We start from the raw sequence: 27,899 nt of genomic DNA on the forward strand, positions 1-27,899 counted from the left end.
CTCAGAAACTCAGTGAAAGTGCTGGATGCTAGAGAAAGATATACTTTTAACATACAAAACATTTCTGAATCCAACAAGTGCCCAATAATTTAATAATGTAATGACTAGTGGACTTACTCTAGTCCACTAAACCAATATTTCTCAGAGTATTTTAGGCTAGGTTAGCATTTATTCTGACAGATGACCTGCAATGCCATCCCTACAAGAAAATTGCCATATTTAGAAAATAAATAATATATTAAAGTGTAACACTGAGAAGTATTTTCAAAGCACTGAGAAAAGCACTATTTTCCTTAAGGGCAAAATTTGCAGCAGTTCATTTTTCTACTTCAGGTCTCAGCACTATGCAATGTATGACTGGCATTTTAACAGAAACATATCATAATCTGTCTTAATTTTCAAAAGCTCTATTTCAGGGAACAGAAAACTTGCCAGGAAGGATGAGTTGATGGGAAAGAAACATCCAAACAATTATTTTCTCTTATCATTTTTTTTAAAAAATCATTATTAGTAAAAGATAAAGCGTAAAAGCCCTGTTCAATTAAATGATTTATTTCTGGCATGTTGTTGGAACATCTACAGTGGTAGCAGACAATGATTTTACTTCAGCTGTCCAGCTGAGGCCAAAAGGTGGTGGTACATGGAGTGTTAAGTGCCTTTCTTCATGAGTTATAACCTGTGTTGTCAGAAGGTAAAGGATCACAGGAAAGCTCTTTCCACAGCTCCAAGTCTGGCTGCTCCCCAGTCATCTCCCATAATCCACTTCAGGTTGAAAGTTTTAAAATATTCAAGGTGATGGCTTCAGGTCACATAGAAAAGAAAAGGTCAAATTTTAAGTATTAAAGACACCACCATGTTTTTATTATTCATTAAATAAAATTTAAAGAAAAATGCACACAAAACCACCAGTCCAAGTTCAATTCATGAGAGAGGGCACTCAAAGCCGGTGCACTGGGACAACACTGAGGGATGGGATGGGGAGGGAGGTGGGAGCGGGGTTCGGGATGGGGAGGGAGGTGGGAGCGGGGTTCAGGATGGGGGACACATGTACACCTATCACTGATTCATGTCCATGTATGGCAAAAACCACTAAAATATTGTAAAGTAATTAGCCTCCAATTAAAATAAATAAATTTATTTTAAAACTGTTCATTAATATATTGGTTATATTATTTTTAAATGATATAATAATGAATTAGATCTTTTTAAAATATTTTTCTCATGGATACATGTACAGAACTTGCTACAGTATTCATTGAGGAGTAAGAAATCATTATTTCTATACTAACTAATGATTATGTACATACTTTTTTTTAAATTCAAATCTCACCTAAAAAATTTTATATAATCAGTTTGTTCAATTCACATTTTAAGATATGTCAGAATGGCCTGAATCTGAGGTTTACCATGCAACAACAAAGGTATCCTCTCATGTCTTTCAGAAATACAAAGGATCATAAGAGACTACTATCAACAATTATATGCCAATAAAATGGACAACGTGGAAGAAATGGACAAATTCTTAGAAAAGTACAACTTTCCAAAACTCGACCAGGAAGAAATAGAAAATTTTAACAGACCCATCACAAGCACGGAAATTGAAACTGTAATCAAAAATCTTCCAGCAAACAAAAGCCCCGGTCCAGACAGCTTCACAACTGAATTCTACCAAAAATTTAGAGAAGAGCTAACACCTATCCTGCTCAAACTCTTCCAGAAAATTGCAGAGGAAGGTAAACTTCCAAACTCATTCTATGAGGCCACCATCACCCTAATACCAAAACCTGACAAAGATCCCACAAAAAAAGAAAACTACAGGCCAATATCACTAATGAACATAGATGCAAAAATCCTTAACAAAATTCTAGCAATCAGAATCCAACAACGCATTAAAAAAATCATACACCATGACCAAGTGGGCTTTATCCCAGGGATGCAAGGATTCTTCAATATCCGCAAATCAATCAATGTAATACACCACATTAACAAATTGAAAAATAAAAACCATATGATTATCTCAATAGATGCAGAGAAAGCCTTTGACAAAATTCAACATCCATTTATGATAAAAACCCTCCAGAAAGCAGGAATAGAAGGAACATACCTCAACATAATAAAAGCTATATATGACAAACCCACAGCAAACATTATCCTCAATGGTGAGAAATTGAAAGCATTTCCTCTAAAGTCAGGAACAAGACAAGGGTGCCCACTTTCACCATTACTGTTCAACATAGTTTTGGAAGTTTTGGCCACAGCAATCAAAGCAGAAAAAGAAATAAAAGGAATCCAAATCGGAAAAGAAGAAGTAAAACTCTCACTGTTTGCAGATGACATGATCCTCTACATAGAAAACCCTAAAGACTCCACCAGAAAATTACTAGAACTAATCAATGATTATACTACAGTTGCAGGATATAAAATCTACACACAGAAATCCCTTGCATTCCTATACACTAATAATGAGAAAACAGAAAGAGAAATTAAGGAAACAATTCCATTCACCATTGCAATGGAAAGAATAAAATACTTAGGAATATATCTACCTAAAGAAACTAAAGACCTATATATAGAAAACTATAAAACACTGGTGAAAGAAATCAAAGAGGACGCTAATAGATGGAGAAATATACCATGTTCATAGATTGGAAGAATCAATATAGTGAAAATGCGTATACTACCCAAAGCAATTTATAGATTCAATGCAATCCCTATCAAGCTACCAACGGTATTCTTCACAGAGCTAGAACAAATAATTTCACAATTTGTATGAAAATACAAAAAACCTCGATTAGCCAAAGCTATCTTGAGAAAGAAGAATGGAACTGGAGGAATCAGCCTACCTGACTTCAGGCTCTACTACAAAGCCACAGTCATCAAGACAGTATGGTATTGGCACAAAGACAGAAATATAGATCAATGGAACAAAATAGAAAGCCCAGAGATAAATCCACGCACATATGGACACCTTATCTTTGACAAAGGAGGCAAGAATATACAACGGATTAAAGACAATCTCCTCTCATGTCTTATTGGCAGTTTCTGTGAATACCTGGTTACTACAAAGCACGTTCACTCAACTCACACAGACATACTGTATACTGATTAAGCATTGGGTTGGCCAAAAACTTTATTCAGGTTTTTCATACTGTATGGAAAACCCGAATGGACTTTTTGGCCAATCCAATAGTTTAATTCATACATAACTCCTGTAGAATGAGCTTTACCTATGTATTATCAAAGTATGCAAGCTTTTACTACCAGTGGCAATGTCACTATTATCATTCATAAAAGCAAACAGAAATCATACAGTCCTGTAGAGTGCCTAGCACAGCCTGAAGGAAGTTGATTCAAGTTGACTGCTATGTAGATTCATTTCCAATTAGGTGGGAGTTGAAGCAAATAATGGAGTTGTTAAAGAGTATAAAAAGCAGGTCAAGCAAAAATGTTAAAAATAATTCAATTGTGTTATACATAAAGAACACAAAAAGATATATATACATTATATTACACATACTTGAATATTTATAATTCTACATGTATGTGTAGTTTTTAACTTTTAGGCACTGTGAAAAAATGATGAATGTTTAAAGCATCTTTCCCCTAAAATGTGTAGCATCTGAAATGAGCAGGTATCAAACCAAAAATTTCAAATATCTATAAAATATAATACACAGGGAATATTTGCAAAAAGTAAACCATATTTAGAATTGGGTTGGAGTTATGGAGGGTTGGGCTTCCCTTGTGGAGGGTTGAGAAAATAATATAAACATATTACATATGTTTATAAATATATTATAAAACATAAAATAATATAAAACATAAAGGTTACTTGTTAGATTTAATTCTATAATTTAGAGAGCCTAAATAATTTAAAATTGTTCCTTGGCATTTTTAGTTCCAATTAGCTATCATAGTATAAACCAGAAAGTGTTTTTAAATAAATTTGGAAAAAATCTCAGTATATGTGAATAGAGCTACTTATTTTAATCACCAGAAATGCAATGAAAATCCTTCTGGCATATTAAAAAAGAACTTAAGGAGTTGTAGTTAAAGCTCGTATCGCCCTCTCACAATTCATTAAAGATAAAATCTGAAAGTAAATACATAATCAAATTATTTGCATACTCACAAGTTAGGCCTTGTCCATCCTCAATTTCTTCATGTGGTATTGAATCTTCTAATCCCTGATCCATGAATTGCATATGAATTCATTTTATCCATACCAGGTGGAAAATATTCCCAAGGAAGAAATAGAATCCCATTCCACTGTTTCCAGGTAGCGCTGATTTTAAATTGTAAACTCAGATCTTTCTTTCATAGTTTGGAGTTAATAATCAAAAAAGCAATAATTTTCAACTGGCAGAATTAATGTATTAAACAAATAGAACCTAAGTTTAAATTAGACAAAAATGATATGCTTTTTATAAGGCAAGCTTGTAACTCATGGCTCCTAAGTTGAAAACCCATTAGTAATGCCATTGAGTATTCACCCCATTCACAGTTTTATTATTTATAAAGAGTTGAAAACATTTATGTCTGTTATTGGCTTCCCTGGTGGCTCAGATGATAAAGAATCTGCCTGCAGTGTAGGAGACCCAGGTTTGATCCCTGGGTCGGGAAAATCTTCTGGTGAAGGGAATGGCAACCCACTCCAGTATTCATGCCTGGAAAATTCCATGGAAATTTCCATGAAAATTTCATGGTGGGCTATAGTCCATGGGGCCGCAAAGAGTCAGGGGACCACTGAGCAACTAACACTTTCACTTTCACTAGTATATAAAATTTCAGATCATATTGTACAAACAGCTAATCTTTATAAGGGCACAATGATACTGAAGACCTAGGTATTGGTACTTCATGCTTGGAGTTCTAAGGAAAAGTAAGGAAAACTACTTTGTTTGCTCATTAGCCCTATCTTTATGGAGATCTATAGCAGTCACCATACCCTAATGAACCTGACCTGAATCACGAAGATAACTTCTAATGGATTTTATATGCCCCTACCTGTTTGAGTTAGTCATTTCATTCTTTGTCACTATTTCAGAAACTGATTATATTTATTATATTGGCTATTATAATGCATTCATCAACAACTATTTTATCAGTTTTGTAATTTTTAGTAATTTTCTACTGACATCAATTTTTACCTTTTTAAATGGTTCATCTCATTAATGCATATTAATATAATCTTTTAACAGGGATAAGGCAAAACAGAGTTAGGCTTTGGAAACAATCCATGTCCCAAATAGAGAATATTGGATTCCTTTTTAACACAGATTATCTCTCCATAGACTTCCTTCCTTTGCTCCCAGATAGTTCCTGTCAACCCTTAATGAAGAATCTAATATTAACTTAAGTCAGCCAGAATCACTGACAATCCTATTTTAAAAATTACCCATTTGGAAAACAGTGATAGTCAAGAGCCAAATTATCTTCTCTGCTTTCCAACTCCATTCCCTCAGAGATCAAGACAATTCAATTAAAAAAAAAAAAAAAACTCTTCAGGGAACTGCTGTAACAATGTTGTCCACAGAACAACTGACAATTTCTATGAAGAGATCCATAAACCAAAATCTATGGTGTCTGATAAACACAATCCACTGGTCATAGTGATTCCCCTTGACAGTCTATTTTGCATCTGGAGAAAAAAGTATGTGAGGAATTTTACCCCTCTGGAATTGGCTCTATTGTAACTCCATAGAGCTGCCAATAGTTCTCTCCCTTTCAGAATTGTTTTTAAGGAGAACATTTAGGATAAAGGGTCCACTGTGAAATTATTGGAATTCAATATATTATTCTTCTGCTAGGATAATCTCAAGTAACTTGTCTGACTTCCTTTCAAAACAAAAATTTCTGTAAGTTCTCCATTATGACTGTAATTTCTTGATACATTTGAAGATGAGAAATGTTACCATAAGAACCAAGCATTAAGTGTTTGGGATGTCATTTTTCCAAAAGTCATTTAAAAATATATATTTTTTATAAAGATCTGAGCCCACTGAACACCAACAAATCTTAGGATCTAAATTGTTGTTGAGTTATTCAGTTTTGTCTGACTCTGCAACTCCAGGGACTGTAGACTACCAGGCTTCTCTGTCCATAGGATTTCCCAGGCAAGAAGGCTGGAGTGGGTGGCCATTTCCTTCTTCAGGAGATCTTCCTGACCCAGGGATCAAACCCACGTCTCTTGCACTGCAAGTGGATTTTTACCACTGAGCCACTGGGGAAGCCCCTAGGATCCAAATAGAATACCATTATTTTTCTCATTCCACCTGCTTCTGTATCAAGAAGCTTAAATTAATTCCTGACTTTATCAAGCTCCTGATTGTCATACAGTGAGTATTTAATAAGTGCCTCCCATGCAACAGATCTTTTCAAGGAACTGGGCAGATGGTATCAACAAAACAGTCCCTGTCCTCACAGAGCTGACATTTTAGCTACATTCATAGAAGAGACTCTTTACCATTTACTAAGAGAAGAACAGGATGCCATTTTTTTATTTTCTGAAAGTATTACAGAAAAACAAATTAATGTTTAGAACTCAGACTATACCAGTAAACCACTGTTCAGCTGAATAAACTTTTTATTATCTGTTATTCCTTTCTGTATGAGAAAAATATAATTCTAAGAGGTCAAAGAGGAAGTCTACCCTGTACACCAGGTTGTTCCCATTGTCTAGCACATTTAACACTTAACAATACTGAACATTTGTAGAATGACTAATGAGCATTAGGCCAAATAATAAATGAATATACTGAAGTATCTTAGAAGCTGAAGTGGTCAAACAAGAGACTGGCAACAGTGAACATCGACATTTTAGGAACTGGTAAACTAAAATGGGCTGGAATGGGTGAATTTAATCCAGATGACCATTATATCTATTAATGTGGGCAAGAATCCCTTAGAAGAAATGGAATAGCACTCATAGTCAACAAAAGAATCCAAAATGCAGTACCTGGGTACAATCTCAAAAATGACAGAAAGATTTCTGTTCATTTCCAAGGGAAACCATTCAGTATCACGGTAATTCAAGTCTATGGCCTAACCACAAATGCCAAAGAAGCTGAAGTTGAACAGTTCTATGATGACCTACCAAACCTTCTAGAACTAGCACCAAATAAGACGTCCTTTTCATCATAGAGGACTGAAATGCAAAAGCAGGAAGTCAAGAGATACCTGGAATAACAGGCAAGATTGGCCTTGGAATACAAAATGAAGCAAGGCAAAGGCTAACAGAGTTTAGCCAAGAGAACACACTGGTCACAGCAAACACCGTCTTCCAACAACACAAGAGACGACTCTACAAATGAACGTCACCAGATGATCAATACTGAAATCAGACTGATTATATATATCCTTGGCAGTTGAAGATGGAGAAGCACTACACAGTCAGCAAAAACAAGACCAGGAGCTGACTGTGGCTAAGATCATACCATCACTACAAACAAAGCTAGTGGAGGTGATGGAATTCCAGTTGAGCTATTTCAAATCCTAAAAGATGATGCTCTTAAAGTGCTACACTCAATATGCCAGAGAATTTGGAAAACTCAGCAGTGGCCACAGGACTGGAAAAGGTCAGTTTTCATTCCAATCCCAAAGAAAGGCAATGCCAAAGAATGTTCAAAGTACCACACAATTGCACTCATCTTACACACTAGCAAAGTAATGCTCAAAATTCTCCAAGCCAGGCTTCAACAGTATGTGAACTGTGAACTTCCAGATGTTCAAGCTGGATTTAGAAAAGGCAGAGGAACCAGAGCTCAAATTGCCAACATCTAGTGGATCATCAAAAAAGCAAGAGAGTTTTCCTGAAAAAACCCACTTCTGCTTTATTGCCTACGCCAAAGCCTTTGACTGTATGGATCACAACAAGTATGGGAAATTCTTCAGGAGATGGGAATATCAGCCCACCTTACCTGCCTTCTGAGAAATCTGTATGCAGGTCAAGAAGCAACAGTTAGAACTGGACATGGAACAACAGAACATTGTTTGGAACAATGTTGTCCCAAACATCATTTGGAATAACATGGTTTCAAATCAGGAAAGGAGTACGTCAAGGCTGTATGTTGTCACCCTGCTTATCTAACTTCTGTGCAGAGTACATCATGCAAAATGCCAGCCTGGATGAAGCATAAGCTGGAATCAAGATTGCTGGGAGAAATATCAATAACTTCAGGTATGCAAATGACACCACCCTTATGGCAAAAGAGAAGAAGAACTAAAGAGCCTCTTGATGAAAATGAGAGAAGAGAGAGAAAAAACTGGCTTAAAACTCAACATTCAGAAAACTAAGATCATGGGATCTGGTCCCTTCACTTCATGGCAAATAGATGGGGAAACAATGGAAACAGTGAGAGACTTTCTATTTTTGAGCTCCAAAATCACTGCAGATGGTGACTGCAGCCATGAAATTGAAAGATGTTTGCTCCTTGGAAGAAAAGCTATGACCAACCTAGACAGCATACTAAAAGCAGAAACATTACTTTGCCAACAAAGGTCCGTCTAGTCAAAACTATGGTTTTTCCAGTAGTCATGTATGCAAGTGAGAGTTGGACCATAAAGAAAGCTGAGTGCCGAAGAATTGATGCTTTTGAACCGTGGTGTTGGAGAAAACTCTTGAGAGTCCCTTGGACTGCAAGGAGATCCAACCACTCAATCCTAAAGGAAATCGGTCCTGAATATTCATTGGAAGGACTGATACTGAAATTCCAATACTTTGGCCACCGGATGCAAAGAAATAACTCGTTGGAAAAGACCCTGATGCGGGGAAAGATTTCATGCAAATATCAATCCTGAATATTCATTGGAAGGACTGATGCTGAAGCTGAAGCTCCAATACTTTGGCCACCCGATGTGATAGAACTGACTCATTGGAAAAGACCCTGATGCTGGGAAAAATTGAAGGTAGGAGGAGAAGAGGATGACAGAGTATGAGATGGTTGGATGGCATCACCAACTCGATGGACATGAGTTTGAGTAAACTCCCAGAGTTGGTGATGGACAGGGAGGCCTGGCATACTGCAGTCCATGGGGTCGCAAAGAGTCGGACATGACTGAGCAACTGAACTGAAGTATCTATTCACAGAGAAAACCACATGACTGGTTGATTTAACATCCTTAATTGTTCACAGTATCATCTTTCTCGCTTCCCAAAGTGACTCTTCCATGTGATCTTCCTGTTATATTAGGCAGAAGGCAAGATTCTAAGAAAAATTGTGAAGACACTTATAGATTGAGGTAGCATTTCTGTGCTCTTCCCTCCTTGTCCCTTGTGCTACCTCCCAATATTTAGATATTCTGCTGCTAAATTCTTTAAATTTTGCTCTGAGTGGTGAAGCAAAAGATTCCATCTACTAGCTGGAAGAGGGAACCAATGTACTACTTATACGCTATCACAAAGGCATTCCCTTGATATCCTGAACCTCAACATCATCAGCTTGCCACCTACCCTCTCAAACCCTAGTTTTTCCTACTGAACTTCTCATTGATTGATTTTTTTAATTGGAAAATTTTAAACTTGATTCAGAAACCACATTAAAATCTGGTCCTCAAAAATATTTCAGGCCAATCTCTTCAAGGTTTATGGTGACCGTTTCTGTAATTTCAAGGAATTCCTTGTTTAAGCATCTGAGTAGAACCAGAGATGCAAACTGAGGCATTCCTACAGTTTCTTTTTAAGGAGGGAATTATCATTTCAGCAAGAAAATCAGTAAAGATCTTCAGTACTCCCCCTGAAACACCATCTTGGCCATCAACTTTGCTTGATTAAGATTACAATAAGGAATTTCCTGGCAGCCCAGTGTGGTTTGGACTCCATACTTCTACTGCCAGGAGCCCAGGGTTCGATCCCTGGTTAGGGAACTAAGATCCTGCAAGCCAAGTGGCATGGCTAAAAAAGAAAAATACATACAACAGTTTTTGGTTTGTTTTTTTTTTTTATCAATTAGCAACATATAATAGAAGGCATCATCATAGTGTACTAGCTATTGCTTCCCACTAAGAATTTTCTGCCACATAGCTCTTACTACAATCCTAGCTAAGATTATTTACATTCAAAATGAACTGATTAAAGTGGTCATTTAAAAAAACTGTATGATTGTAAGGTAATTATAAAAATACAAGTTCATAGGAGACATTCAAGATCTCCTAAATCTGAATATTAAGAGAGGATCCAATGCCTAGAACATAGCCTTGGACACAGTAGGTGCACCATGCTGCTACTGCTAAGTCGCTTCAGTCGTGTCCGACTCTGTGACCCCATAGACAGCAGCCCATCAGGCTCCCCCGTCCCTGGGATTCTCCAGGCAAGAATACTGGAGTGCACCCTAAGCATACGTTAAAAGAGTAAATGTATGAGATACTAAGTCCTACACTGCAGTGTTTTATTTCCTGAAGACAGATAACTCATTCTGTGGGACAGAATCATTAGGAATTTCTCCACCTGAACTCTTTGCTAATCAGGACTTTCCCTGGAATATGAGCTCATTGAAGAAAAGAGCTTAGACTCCTGTTCACACATATAACCCCAGTCACAAGAATAACACCCTGTACATGGTAAATGCTCACAAAATATTTGTTGAATAACCGAATTAGCCTGTGAATCCTCTTATTTGTCAAACCCCATATATGATATCAGGGGTATTCGATCAGAGTAGAACTCATAAAACTAAATACAGGTAAACCAAAGCCAGCAAAGTTGAAAGTTGACATTATGATTTCAGTGCAGTTTAATAGCCTATTTTCTTTCCTCAAAAAGTAGTGTTTATAATTTGGGAAGGATTGTAATGGTTCTCATAAAGACATCAGATTCTTCTTATTTAAACCTGCATAATAGTGTCCTACTAAACTGTATTGTTGTTGTTTAATCACTGAGTCATATCTCACTCCTTTGCGACCCTATGAACTGTAGACTGCCAGGCACCTCTATCCATGGGATTTCCCAGGCATTGACACTGGAGTGGGTTGCCATTTCTTCCTCCAGGGGATCTTCTCCACTCAAGGACCAAACCCACATCTCCTGCATTGGTAGGTAGACACTTTACCACTGAGTCACCTTGGAAGCCTGTAAAAACTGTATACACCTACAGCTAAAAATGTGAAATGCATTAAACAATACAGCAGATTCTGCAGGTGACACTCATATATCAATGAACTTCTAACATAAAGAACCATCCTCAAAGAAAAGGTACAGTACAGTCTTTAATATAGAAGAAAAAAGTTTTTCTTCCTTTCAGAGCTAGCGGGATTCCTTACTTTGTAGACTCTCAGTGTAGTAGCTTGGCTTGGTGGTGTTTGTTGTTTTATTTTCTGTTCTGTTGTTTTGCTCTATTTTTATTCCAAAGCAGAAGAAGAGATATTTAAAGTAGATATAAAGAAAACATATACCAAAAAAAAAAAAAAATTCAGAGAAAACTTGTTTTTAAGAAATCCAATCAATATTAACTAAATTAACAAAACATTTTGAAAAAGTGGATACATGTCACTGTAGCAAAAGCTCCAAAAGGGCAGAAACTACACGTTATTTGACTTTGTCTCTTCCGCCCCTAACAGAATCTGACCCATAAAGAGTACTCAGCGAAAGTCTGGTAAATAAATGAATTAATGATTTCATTTCCTCCTAACAAATATATTCAAATAGCCAACTTTGTTTTCATTAATCAAACCCATTTTTTTAACATACCACTTTCAATAGCAATTTTCTTGATCCTCAAGCGCACATAGCCTTTTCCACATAGTAAGACAAAATCGTGCTCCAGTTTTCAGTGTTGATTATGCTAGATACTACAGAGCCAAACCATTTTAAGAATTCAGCAAAACATTTAACTGTATCTGACACATAAACAGACAGCAGTGTTAAATCTGTCACTTTGGTTCAGTTATCTCTACATCTGCTGATGGGATTTTAATCTGGTTGGCATGCACTTAAACAGTATATGCACAGTTCTCAATTTTCATTTTCCCCCTTTTACAAAACAGAAAGTCAAATGGTAAAGTTAATAGAGCTGTAAAAATATAGTACCAAATTTATTTTAATCACTGTGCAAGTGTCATTGATTTAGGACAGCTGCTGTCTAAATAAATAGACCTAAGGCCTAATAACTGTCAAGGCCAAGGCAGATGTCTATTGCTGGGACCTGAAGACTTGTAGGCAGATCACTGTCCAGTTAGGATGACTGGTCTCAGTGGCAGTTTCCCTACAGCTCAGAAAACTGCCCAGCTTTTTTTGAACACAGAGGTTTCTAGATCAATTTCTTACTGGAACAGATTCCTCACAAACAAGGATAATCCTTTATTTGAGGTTTAGTCACTTGAATTCCCCTCTGTTCTCTTCACTGTCAAGCTTTGCAATTTTTATTTATTCTTGGTAGAATGCACTTACTATTGTAGTTATGGCACTTTTCACTTTAAGCCTCTTTTCAGTGTCTTCGAGAGAGAAAGGTCTTTAGTTAGAAATTTCTCATGCTTGTTGACAGTCTGGAAATGATTTATTTTAGAAGAGAATAGAGGTGAAAGGAATAGAAGAAAAGATCATTATTTCACCATCTTTGAGAACTTATCAGTTAATCACTGGTTTATTGTTAAATGTGATGGCTTTCAAGATTTAATTTTATTGGGTTTATCTTTAAGAAGCAACACTGAACTATCTTAAAGTCTCATAAATAAAGTAAATCTAACAGGCTAAAAAAATTTCCTGTGGCTAAATTATTTTAATTTATTCTCTCTCACACTTATATGACAAAGTGGGTTACTGAAAAACTAGACAATGAAAATACGCTTTAAACATATATATTTATAAATAAGTTTACAAATATAGTTTTAATATATGATCTACAGATAGCAAATATTTATTTCATGGGTATGCTTTCAGATGCTTTCAATACTAGCTTCTTCCACACACATGAAAGAATTCATAATAATTATAATTGTCACTCTTTAAAATCTCTACTTAATATTCTGATATTTTAATCCACTGCTCTCCAAAGACTTTTTTCTCCATGAGAATTACTGCATATGTACATACATAGGACTAAAGGATAAAATAGTTACTGAAAGAATTATTTAACATTATTTAATTATTTAACATTATTTAATTATTTCAAAATGTATCAAACTCACTCTGGGCTTTCTGATTTTGCTACATAGAAATAAAATATTTATTTATTTATTTATTTAATTTCTTTTAGAGAATAGCAAGATTCAAGGCCATCTGTTGCTTCTCTCTCTTCTTTTTCTAATAAAAGAAATTCTTTGAAGTAAAGTATTGCCAATTACATGTTCATCCAAGGAGAAGAGAAAAAAATAGCAAGTGGATTTGCTTTAAAGATTATTCCAACTTCCCAAGTGTGAAATCTTCAATATAGACTATTTAACAGTAAAAACTAGAGTGGAAAATACACAGAGATTAAAACTAGATACTAAAACTATAAGAATTTATAGGAAATTTGTCATTATCTTTTAAATTAAATGCAAAAGCAAACTGTTTATGAAAGTTAAGATCCCTAAACTTATTTTTGATTTCTTATGCTAACCTTAAAGACTCTACAAGAAAAAACTCACTGAAATATTGAATCTGCATACAGATAACAGTTTCTCAAAACCAAGTTATATATCAGAAGCAGAAATAGAAGGAAAGTATGCATATAAATATAAAGTTATAGATCATGTTTATTATTATATTTTTATTATCTGAGCCCTAGAACTTGATTTTATCTCATCCTTGTAATTCCAAATGTAAAATTAAAATAAATAACCTGTATTTTTTCCACTAAGAATGTTTGACTTAGGGTAAGAATAAGCTATTGCTAAATTTAAACTTCTCTTTCTCCTCTTAGGGCAGGAGATCAATAAATAAGAAGTAAGCTGGACATGAATAATGTACATCAGGAAATTCCCAAAGAAGACAACATATCCAGGATAGAACTCAGCATGTTAGGTAAACGGTACACTGGAGTCAACTTCACGTGAACTGGAGTTGTCTTAGCTGTCGTCCAGAAAGCGTAAGCAGGAATGTAAGGAAAACACATAAGGAAAGATTCTTTTTTTTCCCTCCAAATTCAGAATAACACACTGATACCACCTTCTTGGCTACTAGGGGACAAACATAAGGGACTGCTGCCTAGCTTCCCAAAGTTGAAAACCATTATGCTCAATTGAAAAATCTTTTTCCAGCAGAAAAGTATTACTTCTCACAAATTCTTTAATGGTTAACAATTTTATGTCCAATCAAACATTGTTATGACTATGTATAAACCACAGTAGGACCATCTGGCAAGTAAATTACTTGGGGCACAAATCCCAACCTGTGATTTTTAAAAAAAAAGCACTATATAAAAAGCTCAGTTAGATGTTCGCCAAGATTCAAAATGAAAATACATGCATGAGCCATTCAGAATTCACAAATAAATAAAAATGGAAAGGTCAGCAATGGTCTTTCTTCTTCACTGTACTAGGCCTTTGAAATAAGCTCAGGAAATGTAAGTAGGTGGTTTTTGATTAATTTGATAGAGGTACATCCATGGAACCAATTTACAAGTGATTTGCAGTCAGGCTGGCATTACTGAAATAAACGGTGCTATTACTATGATTTATGCTACTATTCCTAACACAAGTGATAAAGTGAAATTTACAGCCCTTAATTACTACCATGAAAAATTGGGAGGGAGAAAAAAGAGCAAAGATTGGCAATTTGCAAACTTGTCAGTAAGGCAACATGCAAAAATTCATTTGCTTTACTTAAAAAAAAAAAAAAGACACTGCACAAATGGGCCTTTCTATATTGTTATCAATCCACTGGGGAAGGACAGGCAGCTCAAAAAAACAAATGACCAAAATGTAACCTTGAGATGCCAGGAAGTATGGTTTAGGAAAACAGCTGACAAAATGCAGTCACTAGTTATAAAAAGTAGGGAGGTGATGAAATACTGCACTACACTATATGTTATTTGGGCCATTCACAAGGCCCAGCTTGCTCTTTAAATCACTTCCTTTCAAATGTTTTATAGTGGGGGTGGGATAAAATGAAAGAAATCATATCTGCAACTTTTTAATTGAATGTTTTCTTCTTATCCTATTCATATCCAAATAGCACTGAGAGTCTGTTAAGTTATTCAAAAATGTTTACAGAGACACTGCTATCCAGAGAACTCTAACAAAGCTACACAGAGGACTCTATTCTGAGAGGCATGCTCCAGCACTGCAGTTGTCTAGAGGCTGGAGATTACGTGGACGCCTAGTTTTCTGGGCCGTGGCCCTCTCTCTGTCTTCCATAACTTTCTACTTTAATGGTCCAGCCAAGTTTTATTTCCAATACTCATCCCCTCGCGTGACTGACCTGCTATCAGGCAATGCTTAGGGTTCTAATGGACCTTCTAGTCACTATTTGCTGTTTGGTTCAGTATATAGCGATTCCATTCAGTGGTCATTCACACTACTTAACAGTTGCTAAATAGCAAAACTCTGCAAGGTTACAAGATGTGGCAACTAATGGTACATAATAAGCGAGAGAGAATGCAACAAAGATGGCAGAAGTTTCCTGTCTGCTTGATTTAGAAGATAATGGGGCAACTTTAGATAGAGATGCTCAACCAAAACCTGGAAATTGATAAGTCAGTTTCAGGAATGTTAAGTTTGAGTTGCTGTCAGGATATCCACATGCAGATACACAATGAGATTTACTAGGAATGTAGGACTAGCACTCTGGAGAAAAGTTAGGCACAGATATACATATATTAGAGAAATATGAATAGAAATTAAGGTTGAAGGCATGGAAGAGGATCAGATGGCCACAGTGGGCAATGTAAAACACAAGAGATCTAAGAGCAGAAACAAAGAGAAGACATACTTGGAGGACCAGGAAAAAAGAAAACAATGACATCGCAAAGGACTAATCAAAGAACTAGAAGAACTCTGAAATGAACCTCAAGAAGAAAGAAAGGGTCATTAGTGTCACATGCTGCACAGAAATCAGGAAGAATGAGAAAATTCCATTAAATCTGTTGACCAAGATAGCTTCAATAGATAAAAACCAAAATACAAGATTCTGAGAAACACATTTAAGGAAAAGGAGCTCTCTCCACACATTATGGAGAGAATCAGGAAAAAGCTCTTTATACAGTAGATAATAAAGCATATATATGTCTTACGGATTTTTTATTTCCTGCCACTTCTTAAAAATTTCTTCTTTTATCACTGGGATACTATAGTATATGAAAAAACCCTTCAAACAGGTCTTTTATGGAGTTAATCCCTTATGTAGCAGGACCTCAGTGATCATGATGGATTATCTTACTTTGCCTTGTTCCCAGAAAGCCTAAAAGCATTTGGGCATTCTACAACCAAGCATTTTTTCCATTTGTACTTCCCATCAACTCAGGCTTCCTTCCCACTCCATAAATCTTCTTTTTTTAAAGCATCATTTTCTCCATTTCAGTAACTTATCTCCTGAGATTTTAAATTATAATAAAAATTTCACATTTTCTTTAATAACCTCCTTACTTCAAATTTCATAAATTTCACACTTTTCCTTCAGGAGTTTCCCATACCTCCATTCATCTGTATTTGGATAGTATCTCTTTTCCGTAAGTATTTTCTAAGTCACATTTTCATCACCATACTTGAAATGCAACACATGGAACATGCAATGCTGTTTCTTCTAATTTACATTCCTTTTAATATTTTCATCAGTAGTTAATACCATTTGAAGCCTTACTCTACATATTAAACATCTAATGTAGTCCCTGACATTCATTGTTTCATTTCATAATCTCCAAAGCCTTTGAAGTGATGGTTTTATTCTCTCCAATCCACAGATTAGGAAACTGGGTGTCAGAAAGGTTAGGTCACTAATCAAAAGTCACACAGCAAGGCAGCAACAGAGTTGGCTGGAATTTGTACCCATGTCCATTTGACTCCAATGTGCATCATTTACCTTGTAGAAAATTCTATCTCAATCCTTTTGGTTTTACTTTATAAGACTATCAATGGTCAATTAATGCATTTTCATTTTTGGAACACAGAAAAAAAAAATTAAGTTCTCATTAGTGAAACAGGCCTCTGTCAATTCTGGTTCATCCTAACTCAAAATACTCAAAAGAATAGATTTCAGGATTGTTTTGTTCCTTTTATCCTTTCTTCACACTTTATCAACCAGCATCCTGTCTTGAAGACCCAAGTTGTTTCATGGGTCTTTCCCTCTATCACCCCCCCTTGTTTTTACCTCTACCCTAATTACTCTGAGTTCTTCTTTATTGATAGGAAATATAAATGTGCATAAGATCACCAAAATTTCAAATTACTCCTTGATTTTCATTAATGATACCCACATCTTTTAGGTTTGATTTTAGTTTTTATATTCTTTATCAGAAATAATATACATCATATGCCTACGAGTATAGATACAATTTAATGGTATTAAGTTAGTAGTATATCTTTATATTATATAACAGTATGAATACAAAATTTCAAATTTTTTACTGTATTGTACATTTATATGCACATATATCTGTAATTTAAGGGTGTTAAACCAGCAGCATATTTTGTATTAAGTATTTCTCAAACAACACATAGATTATTTTTTTAAAACCCCTCATTTAGAACTTATCTCTCCTTTCCACTTTCACAACTGGAATGCTAGCTATATTCGTATCTTTTCAGACACATTAAAGATCAAAAAGCACAAATACATTTGAAAGAAAAGAGAAGATGCCATACCTCTATGTGATACTTTTCCTAGAACTTCACTGTTCAATATGGTAGAGATCAGCCTTACCTAGCAATTTAACCTTAAATCTGAATTAATTAAAATTAAACTTTAGTTTCTCAGTTGCACTGAGAAACCACATGTCATGTGGCTGCTGCTGCTGCTGCTAAGTCACTTCAGTTGTGTCCGACTCTGTGTGACCCCATAGACGGAAGCCCACCAGGCTCCTCCATCCATGGGATTTTCCAGGCAAGAGTACTGGAGTGGGTTGCCATTGCCTTCTCCAGTCATGTGGCTAGTAGCTACCATTTAGGGCAGAGCATATGCAGAACATTTCCCAACATCACAGAAATTTCTACTGGACAGAGGTGATCTAAGAAAATTCAAAAGGTAAGTCAATCTTTTGTACATCTTGCTGTTTCTCTTAAGATAATTCTCCTCCATGAATGAATAAAGAAAATGTGGTATATAAGTAAAATAATACTCAGACTTTTAAAAAGAAGGAAAGTCTGTAATATGTGACAACATGGATGAATCTTGAGGACATTATGCTAAATGAAATAATGCTAAGTCAGTCACAGAAAGACATATGTTGATATGGTTCCATTTACATGAGATGTCTAACATAGTCAACTTCATAGGATCAAAGAGTAAAACCCAGGTGCTGGGAGATTTAGAAATGGGGAATTACTAAGCAATAAGCATAAAGTTTCAGTTTAGCAAGATGAATAAGCTCCAGGGGTCTGCTGTACCACACTATATCTACAGTCAACAATAACATGTTATACACTTAAAAATTTAAGAGAGTAGACCCTATGTTCTTTGTTCTTACACACACACACACACAAAGATTGTTTAAATAATGTAGAGCTATATATGGGCATGTTTCTGAGGGAAACAAATGATGAATTACAGATAATAAATTATTCTTTTACCATTAAAAAAAGATTATTACTTCCTTCTTAACTCTTTTTAGAAATTGCTAACCAAAAAGCAGAGACATTACTTTGCCAACAAAGGTCCGTCTAGTCAAGGCTATGGTTTTTCCAGTGGTCATGTATAGATGTGAGAGTTGGACTGTGAAGAAAGCTGAGAGCCAAAGAATTGATGCTTTTGAACTGTGGTGTTGGAGAAGACTCTTGAGAGTCCCTTGGACTACAAGGAGATCCAACCAGTCCATTCACGGGGTTGCAAAGAGTCAGACACGACTGAGTGACTGAACTGAACTGAGTCTTAATAAATTTTTCTACTCACTACCAGTTTTAAATAACAATCCTGGAAATATTTTACAATGTAAGATCAATAATGCAAATGTCCACTAATTCAAAAAGTCTCCAATGACTTTTTCTTAAACAATAGATCTTGAATCATTTTTTATCTCCACTTGCTCCAAAATTTAAATAACAAAGTAAAACAAGCCTTCCCAATAGGGTTAGTCACTTGGTTGTGTCTGACTTTTTGTGACCCCATGGTTTGCAGCCCACCAGACTCCTTGTCCATGGGATTCTCCAGGCAAGAATACTGGAGTGGGTAGCCATTCCCTTCTCCAGGGGATGTTCCTGATCCAGGGATCGAACCAGGGTCTCCTGCATTGCAGGCAGATTCTTTACCATCTGAGCCACGATGAAAACCCAGTAGAGTGAGCAATTTTTTCTAAAATCCAGTGATAAGATCACTGTCTCTACAGTGTATTGATTCAGTCCTTTGCTAAGAATTTTGTTTCTAGAGTTGGAGAAGAATTCCTCAGTAGTGTGTTATACTTTTTAATAGGTGGGTCATTATTTCAGTTCCTAAGTCCCATATTTCTACCCCTGTTAGCAATTTTACAGCAGGCTTCTGGTTTTTCCCTTGCCTCCCCATTTTCTGAAGTTTCAAACCGATAGAATACACAGGTGAAAAGCTCACAAGAGTTAGGGTTGTAATCTATAGTCATGGGCCACACAGGATACCTGGCCAACACACACATCAAACCTCTAATCCTGGCCTTTTTACACACACTCTTGGACTGAGATATCTTTGACAACAAAAAGCTTATGTCTGAATGTATTTCTATTAGAAAAAAAAAGATACATCATCTACTGTGTCTTTTCTTAATGATTCAAAAGAATTACCAAAACACACACCAAGTATTTTAAATATGAAAACAAATTCCTGAAAGCAGTTGCCAATGGAATAAGACTGAAGTGAGAAATAATGGGTCAAAGGTATATTGTATTCAGTCCTATAAGCCTTTCAATAGATTTTTGAATTATGTACATTTTACAAATAATTATTTTATTGATATAATTGCTTTTAAAAAATGAAGAGAAACCACTTGATTGTTCATCAGTTGAGGAATATACTGATTTTATCTATTAGAATAAAACTGTGAATATTGCAAAATATATGAATTTGGAAAATATTTGACTTTTGCCCTAGATTGTATTTACAAAAACATATTAGCACCTCTTCACAATTTAGTAAGAAGAATATACCATTTTTTAAACTTTTAAAAATATTTTTAAAAGATTTTCTATGGATACACACATTTAAAAAGGCAAGAAAATGCTATGGAAATGATATAGACCAACTTTAGAATAGTGAAAGCCAAAAAAACTGAAAAAGATAGAAGAAGAAAGGAGGGAAAGAAGGGTAAGGGATAAGAGATGGGTATCAGCTGTGTCTATAAGGATTTATTTTTAATATGTGGCAAATGTACGTGGAAAATGTTAAATTTCATTGGCAGGTGTCATCATATTCTGTAGTTTTCAGTTATTTTGAAATTTATTCACTTAAAAGAATTTCTCCTTCTTCATTCGAACGTGTCCTCAGTTTACAGAAAATTTTTTAATTAAACACACAGTATTCTCTGCTGCTCCTTTTTAGAGAACGGAGTAGAACCTTTAATACCAGAAGAGTAGTGATCATTATTAAATCCAATGTGCAAGAGCACATCTAAAACAACAATTACTGATCCATATGAATTATCCACCCATAAACCAGCCACACCAGTGATATGACATAATATATACATACATATACATACACACACATATACATATGTATATACATATATACACACACAAACATTAGCCTCATACACTTCAGCCCTACTCAAACCTTTGAACTCTCTTATTTGCTTCCTCTTCTCCTAACTTTGAGAAGAAAATAAAAGTTAAACATGAAATATATAAATATTCTAATCTCCAAAGTCATTTAATCCTACATTTTAAAATATAGTCACTGTAAAAACAAAGGCTGATTTGATTGAGCAAAGATTTGTAGTACTCACTGCAAATGCATCATCGTTGGAGAGCAGTAGGACCAGGTGCTGTCTTTGCCTAAGGAAACAAAGAGAATCATAATGATAGAGTTGAAATTAGGCTGATAGTTCAGGCATTTTGAAATTAAAATGTCGTCCAATTTTAATTTTTATCTAATATTATTTGTTATTTTCCAGTATCTCATTCTCAGAAAACTGTACTTAATAGACTAAAGCAAAAAATGAGTGACAGTGGGAACCAGAACCCTTAACATTTACACAGTTTAAAAGGTTTGTCTTTCTCCATTTGTGTAGGCTTTATAAATTTCTTCAGTTCAGTTCAGGTCAGTCGCTCAGTCGTATCCAACTCTTTGCGACCCCATGAATCGCAGCACGCCAGGCCTCCCTGTCCATCACCAACTCCCAGAGTTCACTCAAACTCACGTCCATCGAGTTGGTGATGCCATCCAGCCATCTCATCCTCTGGCGTCCCCTTCTCCTCCTGCCCCCAATCCCTCCCAGCATCAGTCTTTTCCAATGAGTCAACTCTTCACATGAGTTGGCCAAAGTACTGGAGTTTCAGCTTTAGCATCACTCCTTCCAAAGAACATCCAGGACTGACCTCCTTTAAAATGGACTGGTTGGATCCCCTTGCAGTCCAAGGGACCCTCAAGAGTCTTCTCCAACACCACAGTTCAAAAGCATCAATTCTTCGGTGCTCAACTTTCTTCACAGTCCAACTCTCACATCCATCCATACATAATTTCTTCAACCTACTATTAAAAGTATGCTAAACATTGGCTATATCTCTAAACTTCACCTAAATTTTCAGCTGTTTCTATTAATTGAGGAATTGTCAGACAAAAGAATATTAATTTCAGGACCAGTTATATAGATTCAGGGCTTCCCTGGTGGCTCAGATGGTAAAGAATCTGCCTGCAATGCAAGAGACCCAGGTTTGATCCCTGGATCAGGAAGATCCCTTGGAAAAGGGAATGACTACCCACTCCAGTATTCTTGCCTGGAGAATTCCATGGATATGGGAGCCTGGTGGGCTACAGTCAGTGGGGTCGCAGAGTTGGACATGACTGAACGACTAACACTATATAGGTTCATGTTAATAATGTTTAACACACTGTTCAAAATATGCTAAAGTGTTCTGCTCACAAAATAGTCAGATATGGCAACATATCAGGATCAGTTTGGCCTCAGTTTATTCACTGCCTTTCATACAAGAGATGTGTGCATTTCAACCAAAGTATGAATTACGTACATACTTGCCAAATGTCATATTTACAAGGTCAAAAGAGAAACTGCCTCATCAACAATGTTAAGGAATGAATATCTTAGAAGTATCTCTTAAGAATTCAGGTTCTTGATAATGATGTCTTTAAGATTAGAAACTAAAACTAGATTAATTGTATTCAACGTTGTAACATAAACAAATTAAATTGAAGAATTTTAATACTTAATTTCTTTAAATTTTACTTGCTCACTTGTAATAATGGACAAAAAAGAAAGACACTCAATTTAGCACTATTTGGCCTACATGTTTAATTCTTATAGTGATATGTACTATTTATATTTTTAAGAAATCATTTATTTGTTGTTGTTGCTTAGTTGCTAAGTCATGTCTGATTCTTTTGCTACCCCATGGACTGTAGTTTGCCAGGCTCTTCTGTCCATGGGATTTCCCAGACAGGAATACTGGAGTAGGCTGCCATTTCCTTCTCCAGGGGATCTTCCTAATCCAGAGATCAAACACATGTCTCCTGCACTGAAGGTAGATTCTTTACCACTGAGCTACCTGGAAGCCCAGCAGAAATCATTTATAGTGACTGGTAAAAATAATGTTTTCTTTAAAATTGTATATGCTTTATACATTTCTCCACCACTTCACTGACACTCTACAAACAATCTAAGGCTTATGAATTCACACTTTTTAGAAAATAAATACAAAAGTGCATCTTAATATGATTTTGTTCTTTTTCTTCATTAAAAAATTTTTTCAATTTATTTAAACTAAAAAAAAAAAAATTTCATCCATTTCATCCACCTCACCTACTCTCCACCTCTTGAGACCACCAATCCATTTTCTGTATCTGTGAGCTTAGATTATCTCTCTCTGTCTCCATCTTTCTGTCTAGACAGATAGATAGGTCAGCATTTTATCATCAGATATTTGTCTTTCACTGCCTGACTTATTACACTTAGTATAATGTCCTCAAGGTCCATTCATCGTTTCACAAATGGTAAGATTTCATTCTTTTCATGACTAAATAATATTCCATTGTAGATATATACCACATCTTATTTCATCCATCAATGGACATTTAGATTGCTTCCATGTCTTGACTACCATAATGTGGCAATGAACATGGGGAACATACACGTACATGCATCATAATTGTTTTCAAATCAGTTTTATTCATTTCCTTCAGATAAATACCTAGAAGTGGAAGTGGAATTGTTAAGTCATATAGTAGTTCTACTTTTAACTTTTTGAGAAATTTCTATACTGTTTTTTAAAGTAGCTGTACCAATTTACATTCTCACCACAAGTACACCAGGGTTCCTTTTTCTCCATATCCTTGTTATTTCTAGTCTTTTTGATAACAACCATTCTAACAGGTATGAGGTAATAATACCTCATTTTGCTCCCAGCTTGCTTTTGATATGTAAAGTAATCAATCCAGAGACTTCGCTCTCTCTGTCTGGCCACACCACCCAGGAGGCAGTATTCCTCTGCTTTAATCATCCCAGGGCCAGGTATCAGGTAATTAGGGACCACCCTTATATCTTACAGCCTGGAAAAGTTTTCCAAACAAGCCAAACCTGACCTGTTTACATGGCCCTGCCTTGACTTTTTCTCAGGAAATGCCAATCTACAACACCACCCCCACCCCATCTGGCTACTGACCCATGCCTGTGCTTTCCCATGTTGCTCTTCATGGTATGCCATGTCTTCTGTTTCTAGGACCAATGAGTATAAGAAACTTTATTTTTCTGAACTCCTCCTGGGTCTCCTCTAGTGGCCATCTCTAATGACCATCACATCAAAGAACACAGAACATGATGTCTGTTTCCTACATGCAGCATGACTGCTAACTATCCATCAATATCTATTCTCTTGCTATATTTTAAAAATAGATACAATAGAGTTTAGCTGGCCTCTGACTGCCTGGCTAGAGGTGACATTTTCCAGCCTCCTTTGCAGCTAGATGTGGCCCTGTGATTAGGTTTTTGCCCAACTTATCAATCACATAGATGAGAAACAAAACTTGCTTTTGTTCATCTAAAAGGCAAAAATGGGAACAGCATCTAGCAAGTATATAGAATGAGTTTCAACTAAATATGGAAAATTACTTTCTAACTATGGCAGTCTTTAGAGGCTACTGTCCTTCCAATACTATATCTTTTCTATCAAATCCTAGACAAAAATCTTTGCTCCAACAACCAGGTGGAAGAGATTTCAAAACTGAATAAAACTTTTAAATAGATGTCCCTCAAAGTTTCTTCCAGCCCCAATATTCTACAATTCTATGCAAGACAGGAAAAGAAAAGTTAGGACAAGGAAGAGAAAGTAGGAGGCAGGACAAAATGGCCAGAGAGAATGAGGAAAAGAAAAGGAAGAGGTAAGAAAAAAGCAATTTTCAGAACCAATGAAATACATCTGAGTAACTAGAAAATATTTCCTTTAGTTATCATTTTTATGCAATACCAAATTTCACATCAGTTCAGTTGCTCAGTTGTGTCTGACTCTTTGCAACCCCATGGACTGCAGCACACCAGGCTTCACTGTCCATCACCAACTCCCAGAGCTTGCTCAAACTCATGTCCATGTAGTCAGTGATGCCACCCAACGATCTCGTCCTCTGTCACCCATTTATCCTCCTGCCTTCAATCTTTCCCAGCATCAGGGTCTTTTTCAATGAGTCAGTTCTCATTGATGATACTACTTCCTGCCCAGGTGAAGACAATAAGGTAATGTGTACATGATTAACAAAGCCTAGCATATGAGAAGTTCTCAAGAAATGTTATTTATAAGTTGACCACATTTGTTGTTGTTCAGTCACTAAGTCGTGTCTGACTCTTTGTGACCTCATGGACTATAGCATGCCAGACTCCTTTGTCCTCCACTATCTCCTGGAGTTTGCTCAGATTCATGTCCATTGAGTTGGTGATGCTCTCTAACCATCTCATCCTCTGCCACCCCGTTCTCCTTTTGCCTTCAGTCTTTCCCAGCATCAGGGTTTTTCCCAATGAGTCAGCTCTTTTCATCAGGTGGTCAAAGTATTAGAGCTTAAGCTTCAGCATCAGTCCTTCCAATGAATATTCCAAATTGATTTCCTTTAAGATTGACTGGTTTTAACTCCTTGCAGTCCAAGGGACTCTCAAGAGTCTTCTCCAGCACCACAGTTCAAAAGCATTAATTCTTTGGTGCTCAGCCTTCTTTATGGCCCAACTTTCACATTTATACATGACTACTGGATAAAACATAGATTTGACTATATGGACCTTGGTTGGCAAAATGATGTCTCTGCTTTTTAATATGCTGTCTAGGTTTATCATAGCTTTTCTTCCAAGGAGCAAGTGTCTCTTAATTTCATGGCTGCAGTCACCATCTGCAGTGATTTTGGAGCTCAGGAAAAGAAAATCTGTCACTGCTTCCACTTTCCCCCTTCTATTTTCCATGAAGTGATGGGACCACATGCTATGATCTTAGTGTTTTGAATGTTGGCTTTCTAGCCAGCTTTTTCAGTCTCCTCTTTCACCCTCATCAAGAGTTCTTTAGTTCCTCTTTGCTTTCTGCCATTAGACTGGTATCATCTGCATATCTGAAGTTGTTGATACTTCTCCCGGAAATCTTGATTCCAGCTTGTGTTTCATTCAGTCTAGCATTTCCCATGATGTTCTCTGCATAGAAGTTAAATAAGCACGGTAACAATATACAGCTTTGTCATATGCCTTACCCAATTTTAAACCGGTGAGTTGTTCTAGGTCCATTTCTAACTGTTGCTTCTTGACTCAAATACCGGTTTCTCAAGAGACAGGTAAGGTGGTCTGGTACGCCCATCTCTTAAAGAATCTTCCACGGTTTGTTGTGATCTACATAGTCAAAGGCTTTAGCATAGTCAATGAAGCAGAAGTAGATGTTTTTCTGGAACTCTCTTGCTTTCTCCATGATCTAAAGAATGTTTGCAATTTGATCTTTGATACCTTTGCCTCTTTGAAACCCAGCTTGTACCTCTGGAAGTTCTTGGATCATGTACTGCTAAAGCCTAGCTTGAAAGATTTTGAGTTAACCTTGCTAGCATATGAAATGAGTTCAATTGTATGGTTGTTTGAACCTTCTTTGGCATTGCCTTTCTTTGGGACTGGAATGAAAACTGACTTTTCCCAGTCGTGTGGCTACTGTTCACAGTACCTATAAAATAATGTCAATAATACAACCACTCATATTATAACCTATGTACTATAATTCATTGAATAAACATCCTATGAGGAAAGATTTGCCTATTTTTTCATTACTGTCTCTCCAGTGCCTAAAACAATGCCTGAAACACAGTAAGTATTAAGGAAAACGTATGTTTTTAAATAAATTAATCAGCAATAAGGACATTTTTATAGCAAAACATTTCATTTTCTTTATTATAGACTTTCATTTTGAGAATTATAAACTACATGGACAAATGCTATATTAAGATTAAATGAAGCAGGACTTCTAGTATTTCAAGGCAATCTAGCTCCTTCCAAGATGCCACCTTACAAAGACAATATAGGCAGGCAATAACTACTTAGAGTAAAATGTCTACCTTTATATAATCTGAATAATAAAATCTTTAAAGTGGCAATAAGTGTGGTAAGTTAATGAAGCATACCTGTTAAAAAAAATTCAGAGCAGTCAACACATAAAAACTTGAAAATCCAAAATGATTCTTGATTTTTTTTAATTAATCTTGGGACTACATAAGACATATTCTTTCAACAGAAGAAAATGCTAATAATTTCAATCTTATCTCCCAACAACATACTTTAGTAGTTCATGATACATGGCAAAATAGCTTATGTATATTTGTTTCTCCATTCAGCACTCCAGAAAATTTGCCAAAAGGTAGTGTTCCAGGTGGAGAAAAAAAGAAAGAAAACATAAATAATTTGAATAACCCATAAGGATTTATATTTGAGGGCTGTATAATGACTTGCTGGAGATGTGTAGATAAAATGATCACCAGTCAACTCTGCGAGATTTTCCTTCTCCATTTCCCCCAGAACCTTCTCTGCTTTTGAAGAACGATTCCTTACACCTTGAATTATGTGGTTCCGGCAGGGCTGGCAGTGACAGGATCACAGCCTCCTTACAGACTGAAGCGAGAAGAAGAAACCTGTTTCCTTTAAGTTGGCCAAGTTAGGACTGCTGCAAATTTTCAACTACCTGAGGCACCTCCCTCAGCACCATCTCCTAAAGGAAACCCTTCTCTACAAGATGAAAGAGTGAGGCAGATACACATAGATGTGGAAGGGATTTAGAGATGAATGGAAAGGGCTGGTGGTGGGTAGGACATGAAGGTGTAAAGAGAAAACAGCAAGAGAGAAATACTCTTTGACATCACTCTAATCTTTGGATTGAAGCAAACTGAAGCAGACCAGCTAGTTCACCTCTGATCTTCTGAAATATCTGAGTCAACAATTCTTTCTGCTCAAATTTCCTTGAGTTGTATTTCTTTCACTTATACATAAAAGAATTTTGCTGAACAGGAGACTTTCAATTTACTTAGTCACAGAATATCTACAGGCACAGTATAAATTATGAATCAAAATATATAAAGTCTTATAAATACTCAAGATTTTAAACTTTGGACATAATTTTTTTTGTTTACTGTTTTTAATATTTTATGCATTTATATGATTAAAACTGCAAAACATACCGGTTTTACTCATTGAACTATTCTCGCT

The 27,899-nt window shown here is 35.9% G+C and overlaps 1 long non-coding RNA gene across 2 annotated transcripts; it reads right to left on the reverse strand.

Moving 5' to 3' along the window:
* Positions 1-536: 536 nt before the first annotated feature.
* Positions 537-7,066, reverse strand: LOC133228609 (uncharacterized). Of its 2 annotated transcripts, none has more exons than XR_009730289.1 (3): positions 6,959-7,066; positions 4,133-4,314; positions 537-799 (listed from the first exon to the last, which is right to left on the reverse strand). It is a non-coding gene; the product is annotated as an uncharacterized LOC133228609 (long non-coding RNA). The 2 variants fall into 2 exon arrangements; XR_009730290.1 differs by having other exon boundaries at positions 4,133-4,310; positions 6,959-7,065.
* Between the last annotated feature and the right edge of the window lie 20,833 nt (positions 7,067-27,899).

The sequence above is a fragment of the Bos javanicus genome, chromosome 17 (assembly GCF_032452875.1).
Source record: "Bos javanicus breed banteng chromosome 17, ARS-OSU_banteng_1.0, whole genome shotgun sequence".
NCBI classification, from domain to species: Eukaryota; Metazoa; Chordata; class Mammalia; order Artiodactyla; family Bovidae; genus Bos; species Bos javanicus.